We start from the raw sequence: 18161 nt of genomic DNA, 5'->3' as shown, positions 1-18161 counted from the left end.
CATCTCTAACTATTGCTAAAAGCCCCTGTGGATAAAATTGTCCCATGTTGAGATTCACCCATCTGGAGTTCATTGTTAGAAAGCTTTAGCCAACAACAAGAATCTAAATTCAAATAAAAAAAAAAAAAAAAAAAAGAATTGGTCCAAGATAATTTGGGGAAGATAAGAAATGTCAGCTGGGACAGGACTGGCTGGAGGCCACAAAGACAACTTCAGCTTCCATCAGTTCAACAAACATTTACCAAGTGCTGACCAGGCTTGGGGCTACTCACTGGGGCTGTGAGAAGAAACTACATAGCCCTGACCTTTAGGACCCACCAGAAGGGGTCACCTCCTCAAAGCTTTGCCTGAAGCTAGCCTGCCCTGCTAGGCCTCCCCAGATGATTAATTCCTATGATTTCAATTTGCTGACTTTCTATTTCTTCTCCCTTTCTGCCCAGAAGATGGGACCTGGATTTAAAATTTTTATAAAAATGGCACAGAATAAAAATCTATGTTCTTTGAGGTCAGAGCCCTGGTTATCTCCAAATACAAAAGCAAAAACTTCACTTGAATAAAAACGAAAAGTCCCTCTGAGGCTAAATCTTGTCAGTCTAAAAGAATTTCACCTCTAAATGTTTCTGTAGCTATTTCAGAAGGTTTTTTTTAGGTTTCTGTGGGGTTTTTTAAATATTATTATTAATAAACTTATATTTTTTTTTCACTTCTTTAGAGTCAGACTACATGAGTTCAAATTGTGGTTCTGCAACTTATTATTTGTGTAATCATCCACAGATCATGAAAACTCTCTGTGTCTCAATTTTATCTAAAAATAAGGAGAAATACAGTACTGATATCATTAAGGTTATTGTAGATATTAGACAGTATTTATTAAGCACTTAGAATAGTTCCTTTCACACAATAATTACTCAGTAACTGTTAGGTTGTTGTTTATATTTTTACTATTAATAGATGGCAAATAGACATACATCATGTGCCCGACTGTGCTGCACAACTTAGATGTATTATTTTTTTCCAGTCTTCACAGAAATAGTATGTTTTAAGTATTACTATCTTTTTAAATTATTATAGAAGCAAAACATGAGATTTAATAAGATAAATAACTGGCCCAGAGTCATAGTTAGTGAAGTTGCCCAAGGTCTTAGTTAATAAATGATGAATCTTGGACACTCAGTCCTTGATTTGGAATAAGTAAATTAACAGTAATTAAAAATTGAAGAAGAGGTGGCAATTAGACATTGATCACAGGGATGAGGAGGGCATTAAACATAATCGTTAAGGAAAAAAAGTCTGTAGAGACAAACCACTGGGGGTGTTGAACAGGTTTCTCTCATAAATGTTTTTTATTTTGTTTTAAGTTTTTGACACCCCAAAAGACATATTTTGGTTCTTTCAAAATTTCAGTTATGAAGAAGAATATGAGGTAAAGGATACAAATTACAATATGAGGTAAAGGCAACAAATTACAAAGATTCTTTTAGTAATTTCTCATATAATTCATTCACTCAATGTATGTATATAATTATCATTATTACATATTGAATTGTGTTTTTAAAAATTCATATGCCAAAACCTTAACCCTCAATACCTCAGAACTTGACCTTATTCAGATGTAGATTGTTCTAGATTAATATGTGAAGAGGTCATATTGAAGTGCATTCCACTTCTAATTGAATGTGACTGGTGTCCTCAGAAGAGGGGAACTTTGGGCACCTCCAGTGCCATGTGGCAATAAATGGCTGTTGTTAAAGCCACCCAGTTTGTGGTAACTTGTTACAACAGTGCTAGCAAACTAATGCAATCTTCAACTGTTTAAGGTCACACAGACTAGGTCATAACAAATTACACCAAATCACAGGATCTTATTACAACAAGTGTATTTCTCATACAAAGTGTATTCTCATATTGTGCTCTTCTCTGCAACTCTCCATGGAGGCTGCTGTCCTGTATGTAGCAGCTCAGAATTTCAGGATACATCTGTCTTATGCAACATTTAACCTGGGAAGAAATACCTGGAGGATCCCACCCTGGCATTTAAACATCCTTGACCAGAACATAGCCCTTTCCAGCCATCAGGGGGTTGGTAAATATGAACATCCTATGTCCAACAAGGGAAGAAAAATTAATAACATCTGACATACCAACTACATTTCAGTCTTAGACACAAAAATTAAAATTAAAAAATATATGACTCTCACCCTTACAGGAATTACAATATAAAGAAAGAAAAACAATTGATATATTTAAAAATGCAAATAGCAATCACATATCAATAAAGCACTAACACATATCCTAAAATGTAGCAATGATTCAAATGGTTGTAAACTTCCTGAAGAAAAGAAATAGGGAACTTAATGATGAGTAGTTGAGGGAGAAGGGTTGACTAGGCGGGACCTCTCTGAGTTACATTTAAGATGAGGGTTGGGGGCTGGGGTTATAGTTCAGTGGTAGAGAGCTTGCCTAGCATGTGTGAGGCACTGGGTTCGGTTCTCAGCACCACATATAAATAAATAAAATAAAGGTTCACAAACAACTATATGTGTGTGTGTGTGTGTGTGTGTGTGTGTGTGTGTGTGTGTGTATAAAATAGATAAGGGTTGGTAAGACCAGCTATGAATAAAAGCAGGGAGAATAATTGAGCAAGCAAAGACCTTTTCACATTGTAATATAGCACACTTACTTCCATAGGACTTAGTGTGTTGCCAGAGTTATTCCACATATGGTATGGGTGTGTATGGGTGTGTGTGGGTGTGTGTTGGTGTGTGTATACATTTTATTTGTGCCAACTGGGTAATGCCAGAAGGAAACATTGAGCATTTCATGCTCAGAATGTCACCAACCTGGCACCTTTGACATAAATCCTTGCCTGTAGTATCCCAGAGATTATCCTCTATTCAGATACCACACTGGTTTCTAATAGTCTTAAGAACTTCAAGTCTACCTATTTTTCCTCCCCTTATCATATCTCCAATTCAAAATAGTTCAATAATCAAAATATACACTTCTTGATGACCAAGTCATGTTTCTTTCATTCTACTGATTCAAGCTCCTCTCTTTCTCACAACAAAATACAAAATCAAGCACAATACATTGCATAATATGTATGAATAAACTGTATTTCTTTTTTACACCTGACCAAAGTCAATACCAATAAAGAAGGTGTTTGTATCATGGCACTTTTGGAAGGACTCAATTATTAAAGTATGTTTGTGTGTGTAGTATAAACATATGTGCACATAGGTGTGTGTGTGTCCAAAGAGTCCATAAAGATAAGAGGCAAGTCAGAATCGATAGATTCCTAAGTGAGGAATATCAATGATGATCACATTTTTTCATACATTCACTTTTTTCTCACAACGAATATATATATGAAGGAGAAAAGTCACTTCCATTTAAAAAAATAATTTGTGTCTTAAGAGGACTGCAGTAGTTGCTGCCCTGCCCATCCTCTGTGCACAGCTAAGCATATATCATGCATTACTAGGAGATCTACATTCCACTATTACTGTTCTCTGTTCACACCCAGCTCCATCATCAGGTATGTGAGAAACATACGCCCTATTTAAATAAATAAGTAAATCTATGTTGAGAGCTAATAAAACTGCCATCAACAGATCAACAGGATTCCAGCTGCACCAAAACTCAATAGAGGGAAAAACGTCAATTTTTGCCTCATTCACTTTCGGAGGAAGATTGTTTGTACCTCATTGATTTTTCTCTCCTCATTAGTTAATGTTTGCCTGCTCATTTAATTTGAAGTTGTGGTGCTACGGGTTGTACATCAATTCTTTATTTTCTGTACCCATTTTTATCCATTCAATTTCTTAACATTAACTCTTTATTTTACAATAGCCATAAGTGCCACCTAATACCTGAAGCTTACCAAAGCTTAATGAGGTTTAAGTGAAGAACTTACAAAATAGCTTTGAAACCAGAATACATAGGCATATATGTTTCTTGATCTTTTCTCGCTAGTATACAGAATTCCCAGAAATACTTTAATGTCCTATCTAAAACTTGGATATGTCAACCTTTGCATTTTAAAGATTTTATGGAAGGACACTAGAGTAGCAAACATTTTAGGGCAATAAAATAAAGCAAGTTAAAGAAGATACCCAAAACACAACATTTATTATCACTTATATGGGTAATTAAGAACCTTTCAAAAAATGTCCTTCAATTTTTCCCAGCCTTGTTTAGTTATAATAGATACATAAAAATATATATTTATTGTGTATAAAGTGGTGTTTTGACATATGAAATGATTATATCTAGCTAATTAACATATTCATTATTTAAAATATTCATCCTTTATTTTTGTGAGAAAACTCAAGATCTTCTTTCTTAGATAGTCAATTTTTCAATTAAATACAGTCACCATGCTAAACAATAGCTCTCTAGAACTTACTCATCCTGTATAACTGAAAATTTTCACCCTTTGGCCAACATTTCCTCATTCTACCACAGACCTGCTCCAGCTCCTGGAAACCACTATTTTATTCCCTGATCTTTAAGTTCAACATTTTTAGATTCCATATATAAGTGAGATCGTGCATTATCTGATTTTCTGTGCTTGGCTTATCTCATGTGACATAATATCCTGCAGGTTCATCACAGTTGAAGCAAATGATAGGATTTCCTCCTTTCTGAAAACTAAGTAGTATTTCATTGGATATATATGCCATGCTTCTTTTATTCATTTACCTAGTTATAAACACTGACTTCTGTGAATTCTGTCTTTGCTACTGTGAATAGCACTACAATGTATATAGGAGTACAGATATCTCCTGGAAAAATGATTTGATTTACTCTGGAGATATGCCCAGATGTGAGATTGCTGAATTCAACTGTAATTCTATTGTTAATTTGTGAGAAACCTCCATGCATTTTGTATAACAGCTGTAGTAATTTACATTCCCACTAACAGTATACACAGGTTCCCTTTTCTCCATATCCTTGCTAACACTTGCTATCTTTGGTTGTTTTGACAATAATCATAATAATAGTTAAGAGGTGATATGTAATATAGTCTTAATGGTTAATAATATTAAGAATTTTTATATATCTGATGGCCATTTATATAATTTCTTTTGTGAGTTGCCTATTCATTTTTAATTGAGCTATGCATTTTCTTGCTATTGTTTCTGTTCCTTATATATTTTAGGAAATAGTGCCTCCTCAGATGTATGTATGACTTCGAATCTATTTTCCACTTCATAGATTGTCTTTACTTTGTTGTTTCCTTTGCTGAGCAGAAACTTTACTGTACAATCTGATTTGTCTATTTTTCTTTTGTTGTCTGGGCTTTTAAGATCGTTTCCAAAAATCATTGCCCAGATCAATGGCAAGAATCTTCCCCCAATTCTTCTAGTGTATTAAAGTTTCTGGCTTATGTTCAAATCTTAAATCCATTTTAAGTTGATTTTGTACATAAAGTGAGATGAGGCTCTGAATTAATTCTACTGTGTGTGAATATCCAATTTTCCCCATATCATTTTTTGAAAAGATTGTATTTTCCTCATTGCACTTTCTTGGCATCTTTGTTGAAACTCATTTGACTATACATGCATGAATCTATTTATTTCTGGGCTCTGATGGTCTATATTTATGTTCTTATCCTGGCACCAGGCTGTTTTTATTTTTATAGCTATGTTGTATATTTGAAGAAGGGAATGTGATACTTCTAGGTTTGTTATTTTGTTCAAGATTGCTTTTGATATCTGTTACTATTTTTTTCACTCCATATGAATTTTATAATTATTTTCTATTTCTATGAAAAAATATCATTGGAATTTGGATAAAGGTTGCATTGGTTCTATAGGTTGTCTTGGATAGTATGGACATTTTAACAATATTAATTCTTCTAATCTATGAATTCAGGATATCCAATCTATGAGTTCAGGATATCTTTATTTGTGTATTCCTGAGTTTCTCCCACACCCCCTCCAATGTACTTATTAACTGTTACATAAAAAAAAAATGGATCAAGTAGTTCCTTGACTTCTGACAGTAATTCAGAAAACTGGCCAGGGGTGATGGGGATCAAGAATGATATGCAAACATTTAGAGAGAAAGCTGGGATTAGGTGGGGCACTGATATCTGATGGAGAAGCAGTGACACAGAGATGGCCCAGCATGTTTATGATATAAGGTTTTATAATTAGGAAGTTTAAAACTATAGAGGCATTTGTTCTTTGTGCACTAGAAAGTTACAGGACAACAAACAATTTTGCAGCTATTCCACTGCTACAATGCTAGGAGCTTCCTGTGGCACCAGGGAAAACCATTGTCCAAAGTTTCTATTAAGTGGTCAGGCTTGGAGGTGATAGCATTGGTGAAACATTGTAGTTATCTTATTAGGCTCGGATTCCTCTATCCTTGGGAGCTGGTATCTTCGATCTAGGCTAAGACCTACACAGCTTCTGTGCTTTGCACAGAGCTTTCATGAATTAACATAGCAACTGAGAAATCTTGACCCATACTTTCTGCACAGGAAGTTTCCAGCATTTGCAGGTACACCACAGCCATGAGACAATCAAATACTTTGATCCAGATTACTGCACTCCACAAAGAAGTGCAATTTTTATAAAGAAAAGCAGGAAAGGCAAAGACCAGCTTTCCCAACAGATGTACTGGCTTGGCCAGCAGAACTCTTTTTAAAGTCTGAGAGAAAAAAAATTGTCCATAGAGTGGGACACAGAAGATGTTTTATCTGTTAAACTCCTCACACTCTTAGTTTCCAATGATAAAATTTCCAGGAGTATTGACTCTTGAACTGGATGGAGACATCACACAATCCCCTGAAAGCCTCAGTTTAGTCCTCCATCCTCTAGTCCATCTTTAATGATGTCATATGAGTGATCTTTTCTCCAAAAGAACTATGGCATAGTTACCCCTGCATAAAATCCTTCAGTAACTCTCAATTGCCAGCACTGGTATTGCTGGATCTGTGATCCAGTTCAGGGAAGTTTCTGACATGCACATTTTATCCCAACCAAGTTTTAAAGGATAGAGACAGTGTGCTAAATCTGAGGTCTAGACCAGGGTTCAGCAAAATTTCAGAATGATGTGTATATTTTTAATGGAATAGTAGCCTGTGAAGTATATATTAATTGCTATTGTTTTCTTACAGAGAAAATTTACCAACTTTTGGTCTACACCATTTCTTCCTATTTACCAACTTTTGGTCTACACCATTTCAAACTCAATTCCAAAAGGCACGTGCAGCAAGCCTCAGCACTCTGGCATCGCTGGACCTCCCACTCCATTCCCTGCTCCTACCAGGCTCCTGCCTTGTACTCTCAACTAGAACTTACCTTATCTTCTTTTTCATGTCTCTGCTTAAGTTTCCTACCCTGTCCAAATGGAATGCACATTCCTCATCCCTACTCTGTCTTCCTGAAACTCTCCTACTCATGATCTAAAAGCATATGTTACTTTCTCAATGAACTAACCCTGACTTCTTACACCAAACCCAAGGCAGAGCTACAACTCTTATTTCTATATGTAACTACTTCTCCTACTCAAATCTAAATTTGTTACTTCAAAATAATATTAATAATAGCTGACCTGAGGCATGTGACAGGTTGATTCAAAGTGATTCATAGAAGTTATTTTTTTATTACAACAAGCCATGAGATAAGTGCTTATCTTATGCTTAGTTTATAGATTAAAAGAATGAAACAAAAATAAAAACAGAAGTACATAAACATTAAGTAGTTTGTCCCAGATAATAGGAGATTAAACCCAACCACTCTGGCTCCATAGTTCACCTTCAACTCTTATACTCTTCTCCCACTCATTTCTGGCATAATAATACAATAAAAAATACATTATGAGTGAAGGTAGAATAAAAAATCAGTTTGAAACTAGAGTCTGAAATGGGATTTTGATGCTTTTCTAAGTTAATGTACACCAGACACCCATACAAATACTGCCAAGAAACCCTGCTCCAAAGGGCCTACAGGGTTCACTCACAGGCCAGAAGAGAAGGAGGAATAGAGAAAGCTTGCAGGTAGGCAAATCAAGAAAGAGGACAATGGAAAGCCAATAGTTCCTATTTTTAAAATTATATTTGTACATATTATTTAAGGTCCTTTTGACATATTATACATATAAGGAATTTGATTCCAATCCCCATTCCCCCGCTTCCTCCCTCTACTGATCTTCCTTTTACTCCTTTACTTATTTTTTATTGATACTTTCTACATATACATAAAGGAAATATTCCCTTTGGTGCATTTGTATATGTACATAACATAATTCTCTTATATTCATTTCCATATTTCTTCTACTTTCCCTTCCTTCCACCCTCCCTTTTATTATTTTATGTTACTCAGTGATCTTCCCTATACCTTTATGATATCTGATCCCATCTACTACTGCTTTCTTTCCCTTATTTTGCTTTAGCTTCCACATAGGGTAAAATGTAAAGAGTGGTGATTTGAATCATGGTATTTCTGGCTGCATTGTGGCTGCATTTGTGCTGTGGATTTCTTGTATTATGTACAGGTTAAGATGGCCTAGTTGCTATGGTGACGTCAGCCAAAGGAGACTATGTGCAAAGGTGTAGAGCTATATCAGTCAGGACTTTGAGCTTAGGCACCAGCTCTGAGGGATAGAGAATTCTGAGCCTAACAAGATAACCCTAATGTCTTACCAGCCCTCTGTCCTTCAGATTGCCTGGTTTGCTGAAACTTCCCCACAAATAACCTTTTGATGAAACCTATATAATAAACATACTGTACTAATTCTGGTGAGTCAACCTCCATCAGAGATTGGATATCCACCTAGCCCCAGCTTTTTCTCTCCATGTTTTCTGTTTCTCTTTTCTTTATCCCCTATCACCTCTTGTCTGGTTCTTTCCCTGAATTAATGGCCACAGCTGAGAGATAAGAGGGCCAGTGCAGTAGAAAACATTCAACCCTTGATTATCTGAGTCTGGCTTACTTTATGTATCATGATTTTCTCAATTTCCATCCATTTACAAGAAAATGCCATTATTTCATTATTCTTTATGGCTGAGAAAAGCTTCACTGTGTGTTTATGTGTGTGTGTGTGTGTATGTATGTATGTGTGTGTGTGTGTGCTAGGAGCCACAGCAAAAGTATTATGATACATGGCATCTTTGTTTTAGGTGACTGCCAGCTAGCCATTGAGATGATATGATTATGTTAAGATTTACAATCATATGGAAATTGGACTCCTGCTGTTCACCTCGGCCTGTTATGGGACTCATGTTACGGGACTCATGTTACGAGACTCCCGGAGAGTTCCCATTGGTTGGGGAAGGATAGTAGAAGGGAATTTCCGGCGGAGGTCCAGGCCCCGGTTCCCGTGGACGGACACACATGTGTAGACCATCTTGCTAGCGGGGCGCACACGGATCACTGGCGGCCTTTTTAAAATAAAACTTTGTTTCTGCTCAAGCGGCTTGTGATTCTGTGCCCAGCCGGGTTGCGGCATGTGTGTGTGTGTGTGTATACACATACTACATTTTCTTGATCCATTCATTAATTGACAGGCATCTGGGTTGATTCCATAATTTGGCTATTGTGAATTGTGCTGCTATAAATATTATAGTGGATGTATCACTATAGTATACTGACTTTAATTCTTTTGGATAAATATCAAGGAGTGGGATAGCTGACTCAATAGTTCCACTTAAACTTCTTTCTTCAATATTCTATAGCTTTCATTGTAAAAAATCTATCACTTCTTTGGTTAAGTTAATTTCCAGGTTTTTGTTTTATTTTGATTTTGGATTTTATTGAGGCTATTGTAAAGGGTGGTTTTCCTGATTTATTTCTCAGATGAATCACAGTTGGATTACAGAAAAGTTATTGATTTATGAATGTTGACCTTGTATTCTGCTGCTTTCACTAAATTCATTTATCAGATCTAGGAGTAGTCAGGTGGAATTTTTTTATCTTCCAGATATAATACCATATCATCAGCAAATAGAGATAGTTTCACTTCTTCTTTTCCAATCATATCCCTTGCCAGATTGCTCTGAATAGTTTCAAGAATTATATTGAATGGAAGTAGTGAGAGTAGGCATCTTTGTCTTATTCCTAAATTTAAAGAAAATGCTTTCCATTTTTCTCCATTCAGTAGGATGTTGGCTTTGAATTTGTCATTTATAGCCTTTATTATATTGAGGAAATTTCCTTCTAGTCCTCGTTTCTCAAGCATTTTTAATAGGATTGGTTGTTGTATTTTACCAAATGCTTTTTTTTTCTGTATATTGAGAAGATTATATGATTCTTCTTTTAATTCTGTTTACATTGGTGAATTACATTTATTGATTTGCATATGTTGAAACAACCTTGAATCCCTGAGATGAAGCCCAGTTGGTCATGGTGTATTATCTTCTTAAATGCAACTCAGAAATATTTTATTAAGGATTTTTACATCTATGTTCATCGGAGAGATTTGTTAGTAGTTTTCTTTCTTAGATGTGTTTTTGTTGATTTTGGTGGCAGGATTATACAGGCTTAATAGAATATATTGGGAGTGTTTCTTGCCTTTCAATTTCATAAAATAATTTGAGAAAGACTGATGTTGCTTCTTTAAATGTCTGGTAGAACTCCACTGAGAATCCATCTGATCTTGGTCTTTCCCTTTTTGGTAGGCTGTTTCAATTTCATAACTTGATATTGGTCTGCTCAAATTTTCTATATCTTCCTGATTTAGTTGGGGCAAGTCATATGCATCTAGAAATTTGTCAATGTCTTTTGGACTTTGCAGTTTATTGGAGTACAAATTTTCAGAGTAATTTCCAGTGATCCTCTGAATTTCATTAATATCTGGTGATTTCTTCCTTTTTTATCTCTAATTTTGCTGATTTGGGTCTTCTCTTTCTTTTGATTAGTTTGGGTAGGGTTTATCAATATTATTTATCTTTTTGAAGAAACAACCCTTTGTTGCATTAATTCTATGTATTGTTTTATTATTCTCCAATTAATTACATTTAACTTTGATTTTTATAATGTCCTGTCTTCTACTGATTTGGGGATTAGTTTGTTCTTATTTTTTTAAGGCCTTAAGGTAGAGCACAAGCTAATTTATTTGGGATCTCTCTATTTTTTTTTTCATGTAGGTACTCAATGCAATAAATTTTCCTCTCACGACTAATTTTATACTGTCCCAGGGATTCTCATATTTTGTATCATTCTTTTCATTTGTTTCTAAGAATTTCTTGATTTCTTCTCTCATTTCTTCTTTTATCCATTCCTCATTTAAACAAGTATTGTTTAAGCTCCATGTGTTTATGCATTTTCTATTAATTTTCTTGCTATTTATTTCTATTATTAGAAGTTCCATTATGGTACAATAGGATACATGAGATTATATCTATTATTTTATATTTTCAAAGAATTATATTGTTACCCAGAATATGCTCTATTTTGCAAATTTTTCCATGAGCCGCTTAGGAAAAAAAGTAAATTCAGCTGTTTGGGGGTAAAATATTATATACATGACTATTAGATCCATTTGATTTATAGTATTATTTAGGTTGAATATATCTTTACTGATTTTATGCTTTGATGACCTTTCTATTAGTGATAGGGGTATGTTAAAGTCACATGATATTATTGTGTAAGGGTCTATCTGGGATTTAATGTCAAGAAGTACTTTTTAATATAATTTGGAACACTGACATTTATAGCATAAATGTTATGGTTTGTATGTGAGATGCTCCCCCAAATCTCAAATGTGAGACAATGCAGGAAGATTTAGAAAAGAAATTACTGCATTATGAGATTCTTAACCCAATCAGTGAATTCAGGGAATTAATCCTCTAATGGGATTAACTGGGAGATAACTGAAGATAGGTAGGGTGTGGATGTAGGAGGTATGTGCCTGGGGGCATGCTTTTGGGGTATATATATTTTTTAATATTTATTTTTTAGTTATAGATGGACACAACATCTTTTCTTATTGTTAGGTGGTGCTGAGGATTGAACCCTGTGCCCCACACATGGTTGGTGAGTGCTCTACCTTTGAGCCCCAGCCCCAGCCCATGGGGTATATATTTTGTATCTGGAAAATGGAGTCTCTCTCTCTCTCTCCTTTCTGATCACCATGTGACCTACTTCCTTCTGCCACACTCTTCCACCATGATGTTCTGCCTCACCCCAAGCCCTTAGGAATGGAGTAACTATGGACTGACTTCTGAAACTATAAGACCCCAAATAAACTTCTCCTTTTCTAAATGTTTTCTTGTCAAGCCTTTTAGTCAAAGCACTTAAAAAGCTGACTAAAACAGGAGATAGATATATATATATATATATATATATATATATATATATATATTTACTATTATTATATCTTCTTATTAGATTGTTTTGTTTAGATATGTCCTTTACCAGGACATAATGACCTTCTTAGTCTCTTTTGGTTAATATTTTATTTGAAACCAACTTGTCAGCTTGTTTACAGACTCTGTTTGCATGGAATATTTTTTTCCATTCTTTTACCTTCAGCCTCTGAGTGTCTTTAGCTAAAGATGAGTCTCTTTCAGATAGTTTAATTAGATCTTGTTTTATGATCCATTCTGCTATTTTATGTTTCTTAACTGGGGAGTTGAGACCATTTATATTCATTGTTATTATGGATAGATACTTGTGGTTTAATGACATTTTAACTTTTTGTTGTGTTTGATTCTGTCCTGATTCTCATTTAGATGCTTAGTCTTCTATTTATCTTCATCTGGGAGTTTTGGGATTTGATTTTGGGTTCCTCTGTGTGCAGTTTATCTTTTAAGAATTCATTGTAGTGCTGACTTAATTGTCATAAATTCTTTTAGCTTAACCTCATCATGGAAAGTTTTTATTTCCCATCAAATATGAAGGTGACTTTTGGTGGGCAATCTTGGTTGGCAATTGTTTTCTTGTAGAGCTTGAAATATTTCATTCCAGACTCTCTTTGCTGGTAATATCTGAATTGAGAAGTTAGAAGTTAAACTTATTGGTTTGCTTCTAAATGTGACCTGGTGTTTCTGTCTTGCAACTTTTAATATTCTTTTCTTATTTTTGATATTCATAATTTTGATTATGATGTATCTAGGAGAACTTCTCTTCTTGTTAGGTATATATGAGATCTTGTATGTATTCTGTATGTGGATGTTTATCTCCTTTCTATTATGGGGAAGGTTTTCTGTGACTAGCTAATTGAAAATTTTTTAATGTTTTTAGTTTGTATGTCCATGTTTTATATCAATGATTCTCGGGCTTGAACCCTTGACATCATCCCAGAGTTCTTGTATATTCTGATCATGTTCTATTTCTTTTATTATATTCTGTATATCCAAATTTATGTATATTGTCTTCAAGGACTGAGGTTCTGTTTTCAAGCACTGTAACTCTATTTTCTACACAATCTACTCTGTTGGCAATGCTTTCAAATAAATTTCCAGTAGTTTTGTTTTAATATTTCTATTAATTTACTGAAATGGTTTTTCACTTCCTGTTTTGCTCCCTTAATCCATTCATTAAATCTTCTTTTAGTTTTTTGGACATTTTAATGATAATTTTTTATAATCTTTCTATGGAATTTCATCCTATTCAACATCTGTGGGATCCTTTTAGGGGGGATTATGAATGCTGAGGAGAGAGATGTGTGCCTGTTTCCTTGGCTCTTCAGAGGTCTGGGACTTGTGCACTGCTTAAAATGGATTCCAATCCTCATTTATATGTGAGTCCTTATGTGTGTAATTCTTTTATATTCTATGATTTCTCCCTAGTTTTGATATAAAAGTAGATGTCAAGGGGTGGGACCTGAAGTTACCCTCTGTTTCTCCTTGGGCCTGGTTTTTGGTTTCTATGAGTTGAAGTAATGTTTAGGCTCAGGTGGGGCTTGATCATGTATGGAATGAGTTTACTGTTGCTTGGCTCAGTTGTATTTCTCAGCAACAGGATCTCTACTCTGTGGTCTTGAATTGTCCCAATTACTTCCAGTCCCTCTTGGAAAGGGTCAACATGAGTAGCATTAATGTCAGCCACAGATGTATGGTTTTGAGATAAATATCTAGTATCTACTTTGACATCTATAATACTAATTGTCTCCTATATATAAATTGTGGGGTAAGCATTTAACATCAGTACCAGCAATACAAAACTGTGAACTAGATCAGGTATTCAATATCAGGTAGCTACTTTTATCTACTGCATTAATAATTATACCAACATGAATGGGATATAAATTACACAAACCGTATAATTCTATTATTTAATGGAATTATAATTTCTTAATCACAGAAAAATATGGTGAGAAAGTGAGAAAAATTTAAATTTTTTTAATGATCAAAGGAGAGGCAAGGGGTCAGCTATGAAGAAGAAGGAATAAATGTTTTACAGAAGGTAATAAGATAAAGAAATACAAGACACTGGAAGAGGAAAAATTCATTTGTAAGTGGGGGAAGAGAGTGAAGAATAGGAGATAAGAGGGACAAGAATTAAGGTATGGACAAACCAGCAACTGTAAAATTAAAACAATTTGGGTGTGGTGGCACATGTCTCTAATTCCAGCAATTCTGAAGGCTGAAGCAGGAGGATAATGAGTTCAAAGCCATCCTCAGCAACTGAGCAATGTCCTCAGCAACTTAGAAGACCCTTCCTCAAAATAAAAATAAAATAAAATAAAAAAGAGTTGGAGATGTGGCTCAGTAGTTAAGTGTCCTGTACAAATCCTGATACAAAAAAAAACCCCTCAAACTCACATATAATTGAGCCCCACCTAAGACAAATCAAGACTAAATGATAAACATGTTCAGAAAGAAGTAATTAATGTGAAAATAAAATTATACAAATATACATACATTTTAATCTATCCACATATACCCACACACCATTCTTGCACACTCAAAAAAAATAAAAATTAATACAATATAACGAAATGATGTGGCATTCTTTAAGTTAAAATTTTAAAAAAGAATAGGTTAAATATTTTGAGTATAAAGAAAAGAACGGATGATAAAATTCAGGTATGAAAATCTTTAAAAGATGAAAAATCTTGGTAGGTGTTTGAGAATTGCTCTCCACTCCCTATTGGAGGGGGATGCTGGTCTCTGCAGAATGTCCAGAACTCTAGGTTCTGTGGTAAATCCACATTTAGGGTGTAGAGGCACAACTTTCTCAAGTTTAACCCTAACTGCGGATGTGTGAAATATCAGCTATCTACACTGGAGTTCAGATGTTCTTGTGTGTCCTCTCTAGCACCAGCTCGGGATCCAGAACTTAAATGGTCCAAATAAATTTTTCTTGTGTCTATTTTATAGCCTCTCTGGTTTGGGTCCCTTCTGGGAATCTTTGGTTAGCTGCAGGGATCCCTGATCTCCTCTTTTCATGCTGTGGGAGCCCTGGAAAGAGAGGAGCTGAAGGTGGTGGCCATGCAGTGGGGCTGCACCACAGAACCCCAGCAGGCTGTTGCTTTCTCAGGTGGTTGGAGCAGAGGCTTTCCATGGAGGTGGGGACACAGTGGATCTCCTCCCTCTCCAGCGGGCACAAGCCCAAGCTCTCACTTTCCTTGCTGCAGGAACCCAGCAGGCAGCCACTTTCTCTGCTAGAGCCAGCCCTTGCTTTCCCTGGCAGTGGGGAGTGCCACCGGAGCCCAGAATCTGTTTTCTGTACCCAGATTGTTTCCCCTTCCAAGGGAGTTATTTTTTAATTTGCTTTCACTGATTCACTTCCCCAACGAATTCTATGTCTATTAAATTTAACCTTCTTCAGTAATCCACAGGTGACCCCAAGTTAATTCTTCATTATTTTCTTTTCTTTTTTTTTTTTTTTTTTTTTTTTTTGGTCTGCACTGTCCCTCTCAGTCCCCTTCACTAGCAGCCATGCTGACGCCCAAACTGGAGCTTCTCTGATGCGTTATTTTTTTATATTCCCATTTCTGAATCTATAGGGGTTTTGTTTTGTTTTTACAGTTCAATATTAAATTTCCGTGAGATTCTCCCAATTACCCACCTCACTGAGAAGCTATCTTCCTGCTCTTAGGTCCCATGTTGAGAAACTGCAGGGACATGCACTCTTCCTCTAGTCCACCATCTTCTCCTCACCAGAAGCTCCTATCTTAGGGGCAGTGAAAACCAGTCCATGATGAAGAGAAGCTTAATAAATGTGGGTTTGATTTTTAAATTTAAATTTTAAAAATATTATAATAAACATCTCAGAGATAAAAAATGAAATTGATTCAATGATTGAAAGTCCTCTAATATTGTTTTAGTCCGTTTTTTTCACTTCTGTGACTAAAAGGACCTGACCAGAAAAAAATTGTAGAGGAGGAACAGTTTATTTTGGAGCTCACCATTTCAGAGGTCTCAATCCTTAGACAGCAGGCTCTATAATTCAGAGGCTTGAGGTGAGGCAGGATATCATAGCTCAAGAGTGTGGCAAAGGGAAGCTTGTGGCATGATAATCAGGAAGCAGAGAGAGAAAGAAAGAGACTCCACTCTCCAGATACAAAGTATATACCCCATAGCCTCGCCCCCAATGAACCACTTCCTCCAGCCATACCCCAGCTGCCTCCAATTACCAGTTAACCCCTTCAAGGTTTAATTTACTGATTAGTTTAAGGCTATAACCCAATAATTTCTTCTCCAAACCTTCTTGCTTTGTCTCACATGTGATCTTTTGGGGGACACCTCATATCCAAACTATAACCTATATCAAAAGTGTTCTTACCTTAATTACTTCCACCAGTGGCAGTTCACTATATCCCAAAGCATCTTATAATGTTAAGTTGTTGTAAAGTTCTTTAAATTTTTGCTAGTATCTGGCTAGCATTTACTTTTACTCATTTGCCCTGGTTCTATATTATGGAGACAAATGTAAGATATCTAACCAACTCTTCCTTTTGAGAGTTTGAGAGTTTAGTCCTAAACTTATTCTGGCCTTGATGAGATGTCTCCATTGTTTATATTGTAAGCTATGGTTTCCTGGCTTTCCACTGTCCAGTCATTTTCCTGTGGGCCTACTGCCATCTCTGGCTGCTCATCTTCCAATATCTCTTCAAACCTGTGATGTCAAAAACTGGACAAAATAGTGTGGGTTCAAAATCCTGCTAATACTGGCAAGACTAAAACTACTTCTTCTAAATTGAAGAAGATAACATTCTTCTGTTAACATAACTCATCATTTATTTTGAAGGATACTGCTATTTCATATTAAAATTCATATGAAATTTCTTAATGAAAGACTCTGTTTTTATTGTGTTGTCCATTTCCATGTTTTTAATACTGCTACTATTTAGTTGTGACTTATCTAGCCTTCCACATGTCAAAAATGTGGGAGCTCTTTAAAAACAAACTTCTAAAATGAGTTATAGACATCTCTAAAGAATTTTATCTTTGTTTATGAACTAATGTTTTAACCTATTGAATACTTAAACTTCTATTGTTCTGATAATTTCTCCAGCTTCATTCTCTTTTTGTTTATATATCCATGAAGAATTTGCTAAAAAACCATTCATCTGCTCATCAATGCAGATGGCTTTAAACAAGTTTGTGCAACTCTGGAAACCTGAAAGTCAAGAAATAGTATTTCTTATACAAACTTCCTATGTACCTTAGATGTCCCACTTTTCAAGCTGGCCCATGCCCAATTAGTGTAAATTATTGAGGCTCTTCAGTAGATATATCAATAAAATTTGTCAGCAATCTGCAGAGCGATTTGCCATTGCATCTGGCACTGACAGTTGGCAGCAAATATACTTCACTTTCAAATGGTCTGGTGACAGTTGATAACTGTCATTCAGTCAGATCCTGAGTATGTCCCCTGACTTAAAGTGAGGCACACTAAAAAATGAGGCAATGGAATTAGCCAACAGATTCTTAGGTGTATGCAGAGGAAACTCAACAAATCATTCATCCTAGTTTTTACTCCTGATGCCATTGAGAACCTTAATCCAAAGTATCATTCACTAAAATATGTTATAAATTTTTAAATCCATTAGTAATTTCATTAATGGAAATTAATTTGCATTAATTTCCATTAATATTATAACCCTGTTATTCATTACTTGGATTGTTTTAGGTCTTCTAAATAGATATCTGCTCATTTGGGGCAATAGAAGCATTTCTCATTCTACACAGGTAATTTTAAACCTATTTCTACAAAGACAGAAGAAAGGGGTAATTAGACAGGAGTTGGCAGAAG

This window comes from Ictidomys tridecemlineatus, chromosome 8 (genome assembly GCF_052094955.1).
Source record: "Ictidomys tridecemlineatus isolate mIctTri1 chromosome 8, mIctTri1.hap1, whole genome shotgun sequence".
In the NCBI taxonomy this organism is placed as follows: Eukaryota; Metazoa; Chordata; class Mammalia; order Rodentia; family Sciuridae; genus Ictidomys; species Ictidomys tridecemlineatus.
This window is presented reverse-complemented; position numbering follows the sequence as displayed.